We start from the raw sequence: 14,236 nt of genomic DNA, 5'->3' as shown, positions 1-14,236 counted from the left end.
CAAAGTTTGCATTAGCACCCTGGCGCGGCGCTAAGAGAAGTTGCGTCAAAGGAACAAAAGGCCTCGGCAAGAGGCCCAATAATGTCAGATCAATAGTCATGAATGCGAGGCGAGGCGCGATGTAATTCTGTATGCAATAATTTGCCTCCCTGTGTAGCGCTGACATCTTTGAAGACATGTTTTAGTGTCTGTCTTTTCATATGCAACTGTCCTCCCAGAGGTAGGCTACGTTGTTTGATCTTTGCCTCAAACCCATCCGCTCTCCCCGGGGTGATGTTGACCTGTTGATTGGCAGCTGGGCTCAAACATATGGTAGAACGAAGCATCGACCGTCAATCCCGAGAGAGCAAGGTGAGAGATAGAGGAGCCGGTAGTTCTTAATTCAAAGTTGGAACACTTGACAGCCACTAGATGGCGCAAGACGCAAATGAACTGATCATACAATGCCGTTTCAGACGGTATCAATTTCAATCGAACTTTATGCGTATTTGTTACGGTCAGTTAACAGTCTCATCCATTATGCTGCAAACTGGAGGGAATATGAGAGAACTGTTTCATCAAAATGTCAAATTTGCTTCTTTCATCAGATCAGGTATGTCCCTGGGACATTTAGCCTCTTTGTCATCCTCAGGCTTGTCTAGTGACAGTAGGGGCAGATGAGGAGGTCCACACATCTGCAGTGGTGTAATGTATGGACAGATCTGTGGTGATGTCCAGAGCCCTTTCTCTCTCTTCTCTCCAGGGACTGTACGGTTTCCATGGAAATGGCATCTCGGACCAGGCCAGAAGTGATCCCCTCTGACCCTGGAGAGTGACCTTTGCCCTGTAGGCCATGGCCAGGGTCAAGAGGTCAGCAGTGGCCGGAGGGCAATAAGAGCAATTTCATGATTGACTCTATGGTTCGGCCACTACGCTGCCCCCTTCTCCTCCAGTGTCTTCTTTATTTCCTTAATCCTGAAGCTGCCTTTGTGTAGTAATATCAGGGCACATGAAATATGTGTTACCTGGAAAACACAACACCCATCACATATTCTAATTGAAGAGATTTGCTAGAATGTATGCACTTAATACACACAATTCTGTACATGTCATATTATTTAGCTGCTTACATGCAGTTCTATAAGATCTATGGAGAGATACTCTCTTCTTTTGCGTTCTTGTTCTGTGTCTTGTTAATTTTTCACCAGGGGGATCTTGACAAAGAGAGCACAGGAAAATGTATGCATGTGTATGTTTATGTGTGTGTGTGTGTGTATATATGTGAAAAAGAGAGAGAGAGAGAGAGAGAGAGAGAGAGAGAGAGAAGGGGGAGGGGCCCCACACCATTGCGTTTGTTACCGAGAATAATTATGAAATTGTGGGCACTAAAAAGTCACGTGACCACGTACCCCTCTACTACATCCAAGTCATTTATTCCCTAGCTGATAGGTTGTCAATACTGATTTATTAATTTAATGGCTCGGGCCTGATAAAAGGTACTGTGCATAGATAGTGCACTAAGGGCCGCATTAAGGATGAAGATTATGGGGCGGCGTGTGACAGAGGGAAAGGGTTAATTGTGTGCAGGGGAAGAGAGTCACAGAGGGAATGCGTCAGAGGAACGGGGGGCTGTGCAGTGCACAGAGATGGATTGAAATACAGTTTGCTTGGGTGTAATGCATGAATACCTGCACGGACGTGTGCTTTATAGTGCAGCTGTTCTCAGTGGTAAGTCGGAGTATATAGCGCCTGAGAGGAATGGATGGAGATGTATCAGTCACACTGCACTTAACAGCATTTATTATGAAATATATAAACAAAATAAAATAAGCTGAAATAAAATTAGCATATGGGAAAAAACACACATGTGCCTCCCCGACCCTCCTTGACCTTTGTGACACTTATTTTAAATGCTAATGAGAAGGTAATAAAACACTACGCCATAGGATACTGTACACACAGGCTAAAACGCTACGCCATAGGAGACTGTGCACACAGGCTAAAACGCTACGCCATAGGAGACTGTGCACACAGGCTAAAACGCTACGCCATAGGAGACTGTGCACACAGGCTAAAACGCTACGCCATAGGAGACTGTGCACACAGGCTAACAACCCAGATCTGCCCTCCAGTTCTGGCTGTTCTCCTTGTCATTACATAACGACCACGGAAGAGGCTAAAAGGTATTTTAACAGGACCACCCAATGACCTCCGACCTCCCTCACCTTCTCCTGCTAACCCTAACCTCCTGACCCCACTTACATAAGCAAGTGACAGCACTGCCTCCGAACCTCTACACCTTGCTTGTTTGGAACTGAAACGTTCCCCATAATTTTACTTCACCAAACATCCATATATGCATATTTCTTACGATATCTGTGCATTTGACCTCTACGATGGTAAAAGACATACTGATTTATCTATGACGCAGATGAAAGGCAGGGGGGATGTAGTGTTTTCTGATGATTAACATTCATGCATTAGAAGAGGCTCTTGTTATGCTGTTGAGGCTGATTTTCTGAACAGCGTAAGCCCCCCCCCCCCCCGGCTTACATGAAGCCATACTCCGTGCCCCCCCCACCCCCCCCACCCCGGCTTACATGAAGCCATACTCCGTGGCACACCACAAGATTTATTCTGCGTTTTTCGTCCGCCTGGTGAAGGCGCCTCGCCTCTGCCTTCAGGGAGCTGTAGCTTTGAGCTGATGAGGGGTTGGGGGATGGAGGTGGAGGCGTCAGTGGGACAGAGAGCGAGAGAGAGAGCGGGAGAGCGAGAGATGATGGACTGAGGTTAAGAGGTGTCAAGATGAGATGCGAGGAGTGGAGAGAAGAGAAGAGGAGAGGACTTGAGGACTCTTCAAAGTGGAGTCCACCCGACACTCTCTAGCCCTCTCCACTGATTAGCCGGCGCAGCCCTCCGTTTAAACGGCACCCTTCACTTATACACTTCACACAACGGCATCATGATGTGTACAGCCCTCCGTTCAAACGGCACCCTTCACTTACACACTTCACACAACGGCACCATGATGTGCCGGGCTGCCATCTGTGGATCCTTTAGTGACATGGAGTCTCACATCAGATGTGATGACCGGCCGTGCAGTGAAGTGAAGTGGAAGACAGAAGCGGTGATGACACAGATAGGGGTGAGGTGTGCGGTTCAGACACAATGCTTTGACAGGGGATCCTTTGTTTTCTTTCACAAAACCATACAGTGACATTCACATAGACACAGACACGTTCAATCTGTAAAATAAAACATGTATCGCACTTTGGAGTGTTTAATAGTGTTTTTAGTAGGGAGGTCAGCAAATGTCTTTTCTCTAATGTTCATTTCCAAAATAAGAACAACTGGTTAAAGAAGACCAGAAATATTATAAGCTCTGCTCCTCTGTGACTTTCTTCACTTCTTGCCGTCGTTATCCCCTTTCTCCACCTTTGCCCTGGGATTAATCCTTCCACCGTGAATCCATTTGCCTAATTTAGCTCCGTGACCTTTGACCCTCTAATATGATTTAGTACTTCTCTGAAAATGAACCCTAAGGTCAGGAAATGGTGCCTAAGGACCTGTCAGAGAATTAGAGCCAAGATATATTTTCCATGTTTCCCATCCTTATCGAGCAAATAAGGTACTCAGTAACATTATTTGTAGCACAGTGCTGGTCCTCATGGGTCACTGGACACTGGGGGGGGGGGGGCAGTCCAGTTGATATCTGTTCATATGTCCACCTCCCCTCCCCTTACCTGCGAGGTAGAAAATGGACAGATATGGAAAAGGATGGATGTAGATAAGACACAGGGAAGAAACGGAGGTGGTGAGGGTTGTTGGGATGTGGAGTGGTGTCCAGCCTGCCCCTCTCCAGCCTCCACTCCACACTGTTGTTTTATTAGCCCCCGTTAGATTGCAGTTTGGCACCGACCGTAAACACACTCACACACAACGGGGCTTAATTAAGAATTTTTGAACGGGGAGACAGTCGAGTCCGGAAACATTAGGGAGGCGCAACCAGGCGCCATAAAGATTGATGGAGACAAAGAGGATGACTGAGAGACTGAGGTACGCAGCGGAGAGGAGGAAGGGAAGAGGGGGGGCGGGGGGGTGGCGTAAAGCATCTCGGTGGCATATTCTTGTGTTGCTCCGCACAGTGCATGGAGATAGGCCTGGACAGATAGGGACGAGTGATTTTTAATGCCCTAACAGCCCCGGTTGCATAGGGCAATAACAAGGACGAGATCCGCTCTAAAATGTTTGACATCCTGCACTGAGATCAATGGATTCCCAGCTTCGCACATTAGCACAGCATACACACCTCGCCCCTTGTGTGCGCTGATGTTACCAGCGCAGATAACTCTCACATGCCCCCCTCCTCCGAACATTAGGTGGCACAGAAACATATTGATCCCCTCTAGCATGGCACAAACATTTGAGCTCTATCTGTGGGTTAGGCAAGTCCCAGTATAATGGTCTGATTAAAAACACACAGAAAATTGCTGTCTTGGAGTTATTTTATATGGGTAATGTGGTCATTGGCTACGATACCGTGGCCGATGACAAAATCAATGGTTTATTCCACTTAACACACAACATCACTAATGGTAAACTTTTTTTTTTCAGATCGGATGCACTCCCTGAGGAGCAGTAAGTGCAAAAAGGCTGAACACATGTAATTACAACTCAGAAAATACATAGGCTGCAAGAACATTATGATGCGCTGTAAAACAAAAAAAAATAAAAACAGAAGCTGCAATTAATAGGGGCCTCAAAAGAGTGGCCTACTTTCAGTCGCTTCCTCCCTTTCACCGAACCCGTTCACTGTGCAAAGAGTACACCAAGAAGAATAGTCAAAACGACTCCCTATTGTGTCGAGTTTGCCTCTCAAAAGCAAGGAAGTTGGACATGCAACGCTGGTAAGCGCTCCACTTTAAAACCACAAGGTTTGACTTTTCCAAGGGTCCCTTGTGGACCTCAAACTTTAACAGGTGTAATTTCACTACTGATGACAAGAAAAAGATACATCTAGCTACCTATGAATTTATTGAGACAATATCAACAAGTTCACATCGGAAGATGCAAATAAATACAAACAAGATTTCCTGGAAGATGTGATAAGTCCTGTCTGCTGGAGAGGTCTAACAGATACCAACTCAGTAAGCAAGAGATTGGCCAGGTCTTCAAGCTACACTCGCCCCCTTTTCAAAGAGAGTATTTGTCATTTTCAGAATAAAGGATTTAAAAAATATATCTCACAGCCAACCCCCACCCAATACCCCCTTGTTCTCACTCTCAATTCCCGACTCTCCAGCTCCGATCAATACGCTATTGATCAGCTCTCTCCATTTCCATTATACAGAAGTGACAAAATAGCCTAAAACTGTTGCCGCAAATAACATACAGTGTGTGTGTATTTGCAAATGTTTTAATTTGTGTGAATAATAAACAATACCCATGCAGAGATATTAGAAGTTAAGCATTCACCACAAAGACAAATTGCGTTAGACTGTCAGACATTACCGTTCCAGGCGTCTCAAAATAGAATATTTTGAATTAGCCTTTGTACAATGGAGAGGGTAAAATACACTCAGTGGTTTCCTGAAACACTATTCCCTTTCTACTCTCCCTCTCTGTACCTCTCTCTCTCTCTCTCTCTCTCTCTCTCAATGTCTCTTTTCCTTTCTCCTTCCTTCTCTCTCACTCCCTCTTTCTTTCTCACCATAGACAATGCTAGGGGCAAAATCAATAATTTTTCTTTCTTTTTTTTTTTTTAAAGAAAAAGGCAGTATTTTTAGCCACTTATGATTGTAGCTTCTGGATGAAAACATGTGGGAAAGAAGGCAGCGAGAGTGCAGGCCAGATATGCGTGCAGACGGAGGCAACAAACACTCACAGACAGGGGGAAATGAAAGGGAGGAAGAGAGAGCTGAAGGCGAGCGATGGAGAGAGCCTAATGGAGACGGATAAAACGAGAGTGGTGATAAGATAAGTACAACTTAAATACGATGGATGGAGAGACGAGCAGCCATTTTAGGCCACTGACAAAAGAGAGCTTTTGGCTGGTCGGTGGAGAGTGGGACGAGTGCAACACAATGCCAATGCCAACATTCATTTGTTGTTAAGGATTATTAAAGGATTATAAAAACAACGTCAAATAATCATCACCATCATTATCAACAATAACCAATCCCGATAATGATGATTCTAGGTTGTTCATCAATAATAATGATTCTAGGTTGTTCATATAACTTCATTCAAATATGAGTCACAGAATTTGATCTGCCAGGTGCAAAAACTGTGTGTGTGTCCCCTCCTCTAGTTTCACTCTTTCTACTTCATGATTTAAAGCTATCAGTCAGAGAGTTGCACTTTGTCCGACACCAGTGTGTATTTAAGTGCAACTCCTCACTCCAGACCACAGTAACAGCACACCCCCCACCCCCAATGAGATTCTGATTGACTCTCCTCCGGCCTCCAAGACAGTTCACCTCCATTTTGCTGTTAGTCTGTCCAAAATCCACTCGCTATTGGTCGACGGACCCCTGTTGATCAAACAGCGGGCAATCTGATTGGCCAAGAGAGCTCAAGGGAAAGGTAAGAATTGATTTATTTGTGGTATTAGGAAATCAATTAATCCCCATTCTGTGTGCCAGCATAGATAGAACACTGTGTCTTATTTGGTATGGCTTGGCCTAGATAAGACTCTCATCCCGACACTACGTGACCAAGGACAGCTTATTCAAATCTCATCATAAAAAATATATAGAAAAACTCTATCAAGAAAACCCCATCAATAAAAAAAGTTGTCATATTTCAGTTGACAAAAACAATTTATGGTAGATTCATTCAATTTATGGTAGAAAGTGTTTTGTGGGGTCATTTCATAAAGAAAGGCAAAGTGTTACCTATATTAATTTAAAGTTAAAACTGATAAATAGATGCATGTGTGTCTACATGAGTAAAAAGATGTAGCAAAACATGTCCAGTGAACAGAAATACAAAAACAACAAAGAGAAAAAAAAGACAGAAACTCAGAGGGGGGTGGAAATGTTTTCCGTGGACTCTCTTACGAAAAGGACAGAAAGAGAGAGGAAGCGGTGGGGAGGCGGCTTGGGTGAGTGCTAATTCCTACTTTTCAGTTTAAATAAAGATCGGAGCTGGATAAAAGCCATTAAGGGAGAAATCAGACAGGGCCATGCTATGTAGGACAAGGGCTGACTGCGGGGGGGTGAGTGGGGGATCAATACGCAGTCGATACTCTCAACACCAGGCTCCACAGACACATGGAGGGATGGCGGGGGGGGGGGTAGTGGTGGCGGTGGTGAGGGGGGGTGGTGTTGTAGTGATCGGGTGGTGTGCATCTGGTCGGGTTTGTGGATCCGAGCACCAATGGAAAGGGAAAGGGTGTGAAACGTGCTATTAAAAACTACTTCATCAGCGTGGGCAACATTGCAGCGCCCCGCTTCAACATCTGAATGGGGGACCTCAATTGAGGGTATTGATGAAAGCGAGGTGGACCGATCGACTGAATGAATTTCCTTGGGTGTTGTGTGGCTAGCAGCAGATTGAATGCTGAAAATGATAGCCTGGGACCAGCCAAATAAGCAGGGAGAAAAAAAATACAGTCTCGCATGAACTGTCTGCACAGGGTTTCCACCATCTTCGCCTCTCTTTGACTCTTCCTAGGTCACCCTCCCTCCTTTCTCTCTGTCTCTGAAGAATTGATCGACTATGCCTTCTCAATCCATCTCTCCCTCCGTCGCCTAGCAACACCAGTGCTCCATCGGGTGCGGAGGTTGGGATATATGTACAAACACACACACACACACATATGGATATAAATATATCCTATACGCATACATGCACAGTCACATATTTGCACCCACACACACACACACACACCCACACACACACACACACACACACACACACACACACACACACACACACACACTCCTAAACCTAACACCTAAACACTTTTCACACAGGGGATAACAAGGCAATATTGAGAAATAAAAAGTCCCTTAGGACATGTTGTTGACACACAGAGTACATGCATTGAACACAGAGAGAATGCACTGATAAAAGATGTACAATGCACGCATGAATAAAATCGACATCCATAGGGTCTTACAAAATGAAATGTATAGCCATTTTGTGCGAAAAAACTGCAAATGTGTTTTCTATGCATATTTCTAAATTAGTCTAAAGTAGCAAGAAATGTAAATAGTTATATTCACCCAAAAGAAATGTACCCAGCGGAATATTCTATGATGCACAGAATGCTGACAAAGGACTGAAATGACATTTTCAAGGTTAATGGACCCGTCTGAATATTCATGGTGCCTGGTGCCAACCTATACAGTATGTATCAAATAGCTGTCTATGATATGTGTGTGGTGAATTGTTCAATCAATTTGACTCATCAATGAACAGTTATCAGCAGTCTATTACAGGGCGACCGAATAAACTTCTATTCTGGAATCAAACAATACTGTGTATGTCTTTTATTACACCAAGCAGAATTCACCTAAGCAGTGATGCCATTTGTGGAATTCAAACCACCAGACCCATATTTCAGCACAGCTGAGAAAAAGCACTGTCACCAAGCCTGCATGCAGCTGAGGGGGCCTGTGATGTGAAAATGCGAGTGAATTAATGAATGGGATCAAATAAAAAACAATTTTCATTTTTTCATACTGATAGCATATTAACATTACCTGACTGCAGTGCGTATTGATGTTGCAGATTTTGAATACAGTCTTTTAGAAATCAATATGAACATGATCTGTGAACACAATAGGAGCGATTCAATTGCCAGCTTAATCCAGGTGCACCTATTGCTTATGTGTCAGCTTCATAAAAATCCAATGAGATGACATCATTTCCCCAAGTACGTTATGCGCACCCAATTCAAGTGACCACAAACAATTAGTCATGAAACAAACAAAGCATTCACTGATAACAACCTGAAAAACTCTCTCCTTTTTCTTAAACTGCTTTGAAAAAAAAAATACCTGTAAGAAAGTATCTGATTGCTAAAAGAGTTTTATTTGACTTTGAAATGTTGGAATAAAGAATTAATTTTAAATCATTTTCATTTATATTCGTCACGAATGAGAACATTGTGCAGCCAATAAAAATATGTCTGAGGTGATGGGCCTAAAGAGTTCACTTGTCAACGGATATAAGGTAGCCTACCTCGCTTACTCCAATTCAGTATATTTGAACACAAACGCGATGTATTCTCTATGGTTGTAAAGTATGTGGGCTAAGTCTCTTATCACGTAAAAGTTTGAAGAAAAGTTTATTTCATTGTTTGCTTGTTTTCTCAACAACTAATAACACCAAATGGCGTTTTTGTATGATTGATATAAAATGAAAGGTGCAAATTAAAACGAAATTAATTATTTTAGTGAGCTAGTTGTGGAAAATACCGATTCAAATGGATAAACGTGCATATGAAGAAATTATTTTTCATCAAATGAATTTAGAATAAAACAAGAAAAAGTCGATATTCAAACAATATCCTTTAACGTTTAAGGCCATGATGAATGACTATGGTGCGCTCTGTTCAATAAACCTTTATGCTTTGGATCAATACATTGATTATCGATAGAATGTAAACAATGAGATATGAGAAAAGAAATGCAAAAAGCATTTTACAAATGAAAGAAAAAATAAAACATTTCCATCACAGACTGATTATAAAAAATACCTTAATTTAAAACAGCAAATAAATTATTTGAGACATCTAAAGTAGGCCCATTTGGCTTTCTTTACATTCTTTCAAAAACATGTTTACAGAAAGAGTGCTTTTTATATCATGCCGATAGACTACAAAATGCTTTGAAAAGCTCGAAATATACATTCAAGGATAGAACAATTTTTGTTTCTGCATGGCACCATTTTTTCTTGGAATGTATCCCGATCGATTGAAATGCAGATAGATCGATTTGGTTCCTACGCCATGGATCACTGCATCACATTTCCAAAGGTCCCTAAATCATTAGCTATGCACAGCGCACTAATTCCTCAGCATATATACTATTTGCTTTGTGCAAGCTTTGCGTTGTGCAAGCTTTATTATTTTAATGCACGATAACGCTAAAAAAAATATCTCACGTCCTCTTCAGAGATGCACCATCTGATCAATTAGGCTAGATATCATATACATTATTTGAATAAACTCAAGTTGGTCTTATGATCCAGATCGGTAAAAATACATATTCAAAGGCCAAAATTACTTCAAATACTGAATTTATCACTGAGAGTGCTTCCGTGCACTGACGGGCGAAAACATTCCGTCTGAATAACCTAACAAGAGCATGCTAAATGCTATGGTGTCTGCAAAGGTCAATTGCATTTGGCCCTCGTACTAATAAGCAAACTGGTTACAATAAACAGCATAGGACTGTCATTTGGACGACAAGGAATACGGTGTATAGGCAATCCTCTAAACAGGTGTAAAATCCTCTACAATCATCCACTGAGGTCCAATAGTCCGAGTCACTACCTCAGTAGTGAGTTAGTCTGGGGAGCTGATCAAAGTGACATTACGACTTAACTTTTGCCAATACACAGATTCAAGTAAATATACTTTGGAATAGATTAGGAGTGATGAATCTAGCCCCGGGAGTCGCTCGAGGAGAGCTGGAAACGGCCCTCTGTCTCTCTCTCTCTCTCTCTCTCTCTCTCTCTCTCTCTGTGTCTTCACCGTGTAGAATAACAGAATAAAACGGAGGCCATTTGGTTTGAAGTCCATTCAGAAATTATCGTTACCCTGACGAACTTTGGCGATGGCAATGATCTTTCACGGACATACTTCACATTGTCACATCCCCGAAAATCTGAACAAAGCTGGCCTACACAGAGTATGAGAAGAATGCAGACTACACTTACACAGGCCAATGTCACAAAATGCTGTTAACGTTCTATTCACTATGCTATGTGAATACTATGCGATGTTTATGCTATATTTTACTATGATGCATTTCTAAAGCTATACACCATTAGCTGTATTGTCACACAACAAACGAAGAACAAAATAATAGCATACAGACTTTGTGAACCCATATTTATTCTAATGATTGCAGTTAACTACTATCCATTCAATACAAATTGATAAGGAGATCTTGACAACCGAGCACATGATGATTACATCACTGTGGTTTGTTTGTTGTGACTCACCTCTCCCCTTTTCATCACACCAAACTTCTGGATAAATCAATGAGTAACAGATAGCGTATCATATTGGCGTTCACCAGGGATAGTTTTAGTTTTAGTGTCAGATGGTGTAACTTTGTCCTTTCATTTCGATTTAATTTGAGAAACACGTTCTTTCAACAGTTTTTGGACATCCATTCAATATGGGCTCGACCTGATAGCCACAGCAAAGCAAATGTAGCCTACCCTATAATAGAACTAGGCCTGTACATCTGGGTTTCCGGGATATACAGCTTTCGCACAAAATTGTCGGTATGGAGCATGCAAAAGGAGTTCTTAACTTCAAGCAGGCCTTTAAAATTATGTCAACAGGGGCGCGTTTTAGTGAGTGTTAAGAACAAAGATTTGAGCTGTGTCTATTGGTTTTACTGGCGTTACTCAATGCTAATGAGTTACTGGAGCCACCAAATCCCTGATATTAATGTGAAATAAATTATTCGGTTTCCCGAGGCACCCTTTCTGTCGACATGTTTAATATTTGATAGAGAGACCGCCATCGGATATTTTCTTTCAATGAAAGAGCTCACTTTTCGATCCAGGGGAAAAAAAGTGTGATTTTGAAATTGCCTACATGGATGTAGGCCTATGTATGGATTAAACTAGGAAATCGTGTTTAATTAGGCTCATGAAACTCTCTTTCAAAGACTACGCTTTTTCAGCACCAGGGATGAGTTTTGGTTGGAAAATAGCAATCTAACTACTAAAAAGGCATGCAAAAACCTTACAAAACACCAACTAAAGCAGAGTTGGCACTGATAAAAAGCATGCTAACTTCATATATTTTGGCCATCGTTGGCGATGTCAGACGAAAGCTTTTTTATCATCATTAGGCTATACCCTGGGTGTTCCGGCCTGTACCACAGAACTATATAGTGCATATAGCCACGGTGACTAGTTGGAACGACAGGTGTGTTTATTTGTTCTTCACATGAACATATACCATGAGTATTCATTTGAAGATAATACCAGTACTAGTTGCCTATAAAAACAAGCTTCAAAAAGTGGCAAATCGTTGCATACGGTCTCTTTAACGTCAAAACTGTTTTGGATGGAGAGGCTTATATGGCTAAAACATCGCTGAAACCTATACAGAAATATCACAGTTGTTTTCAGCTAAAACGTCTTCATCCTATATCTGATCTAAATTGGTAATGGGTTGCATATCTGTTGATCGGCTGCACCATCGGAAAAGGTGAAGAGAGCGTTGTGTGCACTTGGAGACAAAAACAAGCAATGCAATTTGTTGTAAATACTCGATATTTCACTTTGAAAATGTAGGTTATAATACCACAAAGCCAATATGCTGACGACAGAGGCAAATCAGGTGCAAGGGAAAATCTATCATCATATGAACTATGCTAAACACACTCATCCTCAACAGTGAGGATACATAGATAAATGCATACATACAGTACATATATACATACATAAAATAAATAAATAAATTGCTCGCGCACATTTTCCCGGCACACTTCAAAAATGTAAAGCAAAAGATCCATTAGTCAATTGCTCAGTGTCAGACCTTTTATCTGACCCATCGACTACCGTGTTGGTCACTAAACCATTTTCTTCTGGCTTGGTGCTGTCATATTTCATATTTGTCAAATTCTGTATTATAATCATTTTATTGTTGCTATTATTAATAAGTGTATTATATTATTTATATAAATATGTGTGTGTGTGTGTGTGTGTGCGTGTGTGTGTGTGTGTGTGTGTGTGTGTGTGTGTGTGTGTGTGTGTGTGTGTGTGTGTGTAAATGTAACTCCCAAATCACGGGAATTAAATTACATATATTTAATGAATATTCGATGAGTACTTCAATGCATTCCAAACGTTATTTTTCAATAGGCCTCTCTAATTTCACATACATTATTACTCCCTGTTAACAACAATGCTCGTGTAGGTCAAAACTGACCATGCACTTATTCCGACTGAAACCGATTTGGAGTAATAATCTACTTTTGCTTTAGTCTTTATCGCACACCTCCGGCTCATAATTTCATGTTGCAGTTCAAATCCTTGAAGCCGTTTTGAGAGCCAGGAATAATACATAGGCTAATGAAAATGACTACCCCTAAACACCCTGTTGCGTAGCCTATATGTGACAGGGTGGCTGCTGCTTCCAAGATCAATACGAGGGCATCAACCTAGGACAACGGGCCTCTCTGTTGCCGCCATGTGAGGGCTAATTGTAGCTTCCAAAAGCATCAGGTAACCGAAGAAGTTTTCGGTGTCAAAGCGTGAGGCAACTGGTAGAAATGGCACTGGCCATAATCTAGGACAGTATAAACATCAACCCTGAGGTATTAAAAAAATTGTTTCAGAAGTTTCCTCTCACCCACGTTTATGTCCCTCCTTGGCAGGGACTTGGCCTTGACGTCTAAGCATTTGCAACAGTGGTGTCCTGTGGCAAGAAAATAAAGTGTTAGAATAAACGGTTTTAATAGAAATTCACTTACCACATTTTTTTTTATTCTCAAACCAGGTTTTCAAGGACATTATGAGGAAAGGATACGGCCTTGGCCTATGATCTGCCCCACGTTGTAGCAAATGGTTTGATTTTGGTCTAACACTTAAGACGTCAGACAATCAGTGCTAATTAACAGCCTTCGGAGAAATAGACAAAAACAGTTGGTGGTGAAATCGTCTTCCTAAAAGTTAGAGCATCTGCACCGGGTCACTATCATATCCTTTAAATTCCCTCTATGACCAGAAGCCCGGCGTTGCGCGTACTTTCCTGTGGCAATATCGACGAATTCGCCCATCAATACCGATCAATTGACACTGATGAATTGCCATTGGTGACCTAAAGTGACGTAAATGGGCAGTGTCTATCACTCCAAAACATCAAGGTGTCTGCAGATTCGTTAAAACTTTAAAATTGTGCAGACAGGAAGCATGTCTCTTTTTGGATGTTTAAGAACTGAATTTAGATGGTCTTGCAATTAAGTTACAACTAAAATATGTAGCCTGGTCAAATCTATATCGTGTGAGGCGTAGCTAAACGATGGGAATGTGCAGGTCTGTTTTTGAAGAAGAT

Source organism: Clupea harengus, chromosome 10, assembly GCF_900700415.2.
Source record: "Clupea harengus chromosome 10, Ch_v2.0.2, whole genome shotgun sequence".
Lineage (NCBI taxonomy): Eukaryota > Metazoa > Chordata > Actinopteri > Clupeiformes > Clupeidae > Clupea > Clupea harengus.
Note: the sequence above shows the minus strand (reverse complement) of the source record.